Raw genomic sequence first — 6464 nt, 5'->3', positions numbered from 1 at the left:
CGTAGAATTTTGTACATAGCTCTATTTCCGTACCAGACCTGGCGGGTGGACTTGTGTGTGTGTGTGTGTGTGTGTGTGTCTTTTCCCAATTATAGATTTGTAGACTTGATGTTGGATGCCAGTCTCCAGAGTTCTGCTGAGATCTCCGTATCATTGAGAGCTGATTACACAATGCAAACTGTGCCGACTGGACCATGGTGTCTGCCTGTCTGTATTATATTTATGACCTTTCCTTTAAAGATGCATGTTGGCGGTGGAAGTGCAGGCTCTCAGCCCATGCCAGGTTTCAATACTGCTGCCATTTTATCAGTGCACCCTTCAGTTCACTAGAATCCCCCTCGGCCAAGACGACAGCTCACAAACCTCCTGGCCTCAGGAACCAGGAGCCAGGAACAAAATTTAGGCTGTCATCTGCATTGCATGGTTCAGTTTAATTTAGTGTGGAGATGCAGTGCAGAAACAGGCCCTTCGGCCCACCGAGTCTGCGCCAACCAGCGATCCCCGTACAACAACACTATCCTACACACAGTAGGTAGCAATGTTACAAAATTTTGAGATTTTAAAAATCAAGTCTGCAATTTATCCCATCAGATAAAGCATAAAAGGAAGTTTAATTTGACACCTAATTCACTTTCATATCTTCAGTATTAAAAATGTTATGACCATTTTCATACTCGGAGATTGACATCTTGTTCCCTATTGCTTTTCCATTGACTTAACTCAAAAGCTGTGATCGAGGACAGTCAAAAGCCCATAACTTTCTTAAAAATTAAGTGGAAATAAATTTTCAGTTATTATAGATTGAAGCATTCTGAAACAAATATGAAACAATCTTACTTGGATGACATGAAATTAAAGCATATAATTAGTTAGTTACCCAATTGTAGCTAATTACAAATTTCAATTACTAGATCTAAACATCTATCCATTTCTTAAGAAAAGATTAACATTTTTAAATAGCCTGTGTCCAAATAACATTCACACAAGAATTCACAATATAACATGATTTTTAAATCCCATTGTCATGAATTTATAGACCAAATGGAAGGAATTTAATGTTTAATTCCCGTAAATTAATGCCCATTTAAATCATCTAGCGAGTGGGATTTTGTGGAACGCGATCGTTTGGAATGTTGCGGTTGCGGTGAATTTAAACCCCATATTGGCAGGAAAAATACTGCCGGTTCGTATGGAGCCTAAATCACATTTTCGCAACGTAAATGTGGATTAAGGTCATCCTAAGAAGCAAGTTTATTTGTAAAATAAACAGCTTTCCTTTAGCTGTCCCGTACGTGAAATCTGTCCCGGTTATCAGCGTTCATGGCATTAGAAGCGGCTTCTTAGTTTACTCCAGCGCTGAAATGGTCCAGCGATTAAAAAAAAAAAACATTCACAGAACGACCATCGGTACAATTCTTCAGCGTTAGTTAGCTCCCTGAGAAAATATATCCAGGACAGGCGGTAGAAAACCGCATTTTAACCCCGCCCCCCCCCCCCCCTCAAAGACGCCAAAGTCACGCACACGGCCAGTGACAGAACTGCAGCGCCGCTGAAGGTAAGTTTTGTAACATACCTGCACTAGGGACAATTTGCAATTTTACCAATCCAGTTAACTTACATCTTTGGAGTGTGGGAGGAAACCAGAGCTCCCAGGGAAAACCCACACAGGCCACATGGAGAACGTACAAATTCTGCACAGACAGCACCCGCAGTCAGGATCGACCCAGGGTCCCTGGCATTGTAAGGCAGCAAATCCACCGCTGTTCCACCGTGCCGCCCAATTCAGCCCATAGAACAAGACAGCTCAGGAACGGGGCTTTCGGCCCACAAAATTAAACTGATACCATCTGCCTGTACATGATCCATATCCCTCCATTCCCTGCATTTATATGTGCCTACACATAGAGGCGGTATGGTGGCGCAGTGGTACAGTTGCTGTCTTCCAGCACCAGAGACCCGGGTTTGATCCTGACTATGGGTGCTATCTATATAGAGTTTGTACATTCTCCCAGGTGCTCCGGTTTCTTCCCACACTCCGAATGCGTACAGGTTTGTTCGTTAATTGTACATTGTCCCTAGTGTGTAGGATAGTGCCAGTGTACGCGGTGAACGCTGGTCGGCGCGGACTAGATGGGCTGAAGGGCGTGTTTCCACAAAGTATCTCTAAAGTCTACATGTGCTTCTAAGATCATGAGAGGAATAGATAGGGTAAATGCACAGTCTTTTACCCAAAGTTGGGGACTAAAGAACCATAGGTTTAAGGTGAGGGGGGAAAGATTTAATAGGAACCTGTGAGGCAACATTTTTACACAGTGGTGGGTAGATGGGATGAATCCGGTAGGCGGCGCGGCTCTCGTCAGCAGCGGCCTCTGCAGTCCGTCTGCGTTTTTATTATTTTATGTCTATGTTTTTTATGTAGTTTTTGTTATTTTTGTTGGGGTATGTGTGTGGGGGGGGGGGTGGGGGTGGTGTGGGGGGGAGGGGGTAACTTTTAAATCTCTCCCTGCACGGGAGACCCGACCTTTTCTTTGTCGGGTCTCCGTTGTCGTTGGGGCTGCAATGAGGAGCGGCCTCCAACAGGAAGACCGGGAGCTGTGGTGCCGACTACCCACCTCACCGTCGCGGAGCTGGCCGAGTCCAGAGCGGGTGGAGCTGTGGTGGACGCTGCTGCGGCCCGACCCCCGGAGATTCGGTGGCTGCAACTGCGGGTTTGGCGGGCGGCACCGGGAGCCCGCGGGTCCCTGGAGGGAGACCGCTTTTCGGGGCTTCCGCAGCGGCGACTTCTCCCGCCCGAGTTGCGGGGTTGAAGAGCTCCTGGAGCGGGGCCTTACAGCACTGCCCCGCGCGGCTTGGAATGGCGGCGGGTCTCTGCGAGCGCGCGCCGGGGGCTCTAACACCAAGACCCGGTGCGCGACCTTGCATCACCCGGCGTGGCTTAATGGCCGCGGGACAATTCGCCATCGCCCGCCGGGGGCTTTGACTTTGACTTTGACTCTGACATCGGGGGGGAGAGTGCAGTGGAGAGAGAAGTTTTTTTGGCCTTCCATCACAGCAATGTGATGGATGTTTATGTAAATTATGTTGTGTCTTGGGTCTATTTGTTTGTAATGTATGGCTGCAGAAACGGCATTTCGTTTGGACCTCAAGGGGTCCAAATGACAATAAATTGAATTGTATATTGTATTGTATTGAATGTCCAGGGGAAGTAGTTCAGGTCGGTATTATCACAATATTTAAAAAAACATTAGGCGAGGTATATGGATAGGATAGGCTTAGAGATATATATGGTCATGAGGTCATGTGTAGGAATAGAATTAGGCCATTCGGCCCATCAAGTCGACTCCGCCATTCAATATGGCTGATCTATCTCTCCATCCTAACCCCATTCTCCTGCCTTCTCCCCATAACCTCTGACACCTGTACTAATCTTGAATCTATCTACAGTATCTCTGCCTTAAAAATATCCACTGATGGCCTCCACAACTATCCGTGGCAAAGAATTCCACAGATTTCCCACCCTCTGACTTAAGACATTTCTCCTCCTCTCCTTCCAAAAAGAACACCCTTTAATTTTGAGGCTATGACATCTAGTCCTAGACTCTCCCACCAGTAAAAACACCATCTTCCCATCCACTCTATCCAAGCCTTTCACTATTCTCTATGTTTCAATGAGGCCCCCCTTCATTCTTCTAAACTCCAGCGAGTACAGGCCGAGTGCCGACAAACGCTCATCGTAAGTTAACCTACTCATTTCAGGGATCATTCTTGTAAACCTCATCTGGACTCTTTCCAGAGCCAGCAAATCCTTCCTCAGATATGGTGTCCAAAATTGCTCACAATATTCCGAATGTGGCCTTACCTGTGCCTTATAGAGCCTCAGCATTACATCCCTGTTTTTGTATACAAGACCTCTTGAAGTAAATGCTAGCATTAAGTTTGCTTAACGTAGGCAGGTGGGACCAGTGTAGATTGGGCATGTTGGTGAACTTGGGCAATATCTGCCGATGGGCCCGCTTCCACACCATATGACTCTATGTCTCTCTCTAAAAAACATTTAAACATCACTATTGTATCTGCCTCCACCACCACCCCTGACAGTGTGTTCCAGTTCCCCACTACTCTCTGTGTAAACAATGTGCCCTGTACATCTCCATTAAACTTTTCCCTTTGCATCTTATAGCTTTGGCTTCTAGTGCTGGACATTTTCATTCGGGAAAACAAGTTTCTGTCTACCTCTTTCAATGCCTCTCAGAATGTTATATACATTTTGCGACTGACTCGGTTGTATCTTTACTGTGATTCTCCAAGGGGAATTCAGCAAGGCTGCAACCCACCACTGTGTTGCGAAAGCTCCCAAAGTTAGAATCACACCGGACTGAAAACATCCAGGAAGAACTGTTACCTAGTATTATGAGCTTGGCATCTCACTCATCAAGAACTCACTGAAGAAGGACCCCGACCCGAATCATCACCTGTTCATCCCCTCCCCAGATCCGCTGAGTTCCTCCAGCATGTTGTATTTTGTTCAAGATTCCAGCATCTGCAGTTCCTATTGTCCCTAACTCACTCATCCCAACTGCTAATATGAGAGAAGATAGACACGAAAGATTTGAGTAACTCAGCGGGTCAGACAGCATCTCTGGTGAAAAGGAATAGGCGATGATTCGGGTCGAGACCCTTCTTCAGACCCAAAACGTCTCGACCCGAAACGTCACCTATTCTTTTTCACCAGAGATGCTGTCTGACCCGCTGAGTTTCTCCAGCATTTTGTGTCTATCTTTGGTTTATCACAGCATTTGCAGCTCCTTCTTACACATTCCGTCTGCTAATGTGAGGCGTTTTCTTGGCTATGGCTATATTTAAGGGTTTATATTGCATTTGCACTTACAAAGCAAATGCAAGGTTTGTCTTCATTCACAGTTGCTGCTTCCTCAGTGAGCCAGAGACCCAGGTTCGATCCTGATCCTTTTTCTCCCGAGATACTGCCTGACCTGTTGAGTTACTCCAGCACTTTGTCCCTATCTAAGGTTTAGAGGGATCCGGGGTAAAGCAGGCAGGTGGGAGTAATGTAGATGTGGCACCCTAGTCGGCATGGGCTAGCTGGGCCGAAGGGTCTCTTTCCATGCTGTATAACCCCATGATTCTATCACTATGGCTCTAATATCAGCTGGGAGGAGAAGGGTGGGGGGGGGGGGGGGGGGAAATAGTGTGTAGGGACATCCAGAGTCTGAAAAGGGGCTCGACCCGAAACGTCGCCCATTCCTTCTCTCCAGAGATGCTGCCTGTCCTGCTGAGTTACTCCAGCTTTTTGTGTTTATCCACTAGACCACAGCTGGGGTAAGAGGAAGTGGTAGTGAAAACTGGGTAGAAAGAAACAGGCAGATGCTGAAGGTGGTTTATACTGAAGATAGACACAAAACAGGGAGTTAGATGTGGCCCTTGTGGCTAAAGGGAGAGAAGGCAGGGATGGGATACTGAGTTGGATGATCAGCCATGATCATATTGAATGGCGGTGCAGGCTCGAAGGGCCGAATGACCTACTCCTGCACCTATTTTCTATGTTTCTATGTTTCTAAAACGCTGGAGTAACTCAGTGGGTCAAGTCTCAAGTCTGAAGAAGGGCTTCGATCCAAAACGTCACCCATCCTTTTCTTCCAGATATGCCGCCTGACCGGCTGAGTTACTCCAGCACTTTGTGTCTGTCTTTGCTAGTGATCTGGGAATAGCTCTGTGCCTATTCAGGAGTGCCTATTCTAGGTGTGTCTCTAGAGCACTTGGTTGGAGCTACTCGAGTTTCTTCTAATCTGCTGAAATGTTCAGTGAAATATTGGCAGGAGAAAGTTATTTTTCATCCATGGCTTGAGAAATTAGCTGGTGAACTAAATTTAGAGGAAATTGTCTTTGAAAACTCTTTCATTTCATGTTTTGTGTTTTCTTCCATCAGAATAGGCAAATTATTTTTATGTACAGTAACTCCGACTGTGATCTGTATCTATTTTCTTCCCAGTTGTAATTACTCTTTCTTCTGCTTGTCTGATGCAAGGCAAACCATTAAAAAATGCTTGGAGTAACTAAGTCACAGTGGGGGTTTAATTACTGACGGGGATATAGTTTTGTTGCGTTTGGGTTTCTGAATATTTACTCAGAATCCTGAATCAAACTGGATAGTTTTGCCCATCAACCTTTGCTGTAGACGTCCATTAGTCCATTAGTAAATTAAAACAAGAAAAATCATGTTTGGAGTATTGTCTGGAGTTCTGGTCGCTCCATTACAGGAAAGCTGTGGAGGCTTTGGAGAGGGTTCAGGAGAGGTTTACCAGAATACTGCCTGGATTAGAGGGTTTCAGCTACAGGGAGAGGTTAGATAGCCTTGCATTGTTTTCTCTGGAACGCCGGAAGTTGAGGGAAGACTTGACAGAAGCGTTTTAAATTATTTGAGGCATAGATAGGGTAGACAATCAGAA

The sequence above is a fragment of the Amblyraja radiata genome, chromosome 15 (genome assembly GCF_010909765.2).
Source record: "Amblyraja radiata isolate CabotCenter1 chromosome 15, sAmbRad1.1.pri, whole genome shotgun sequence".
Taxonomy (NCBI): Eukaryota; Metazoa; Chordata; class Chondrichthyes; order Rajiformes; family Rajidae; genus Amblyraja; species Amblyraja radiata.
This window is presented reverse-complemented; position numbering follows the sequence as displayed.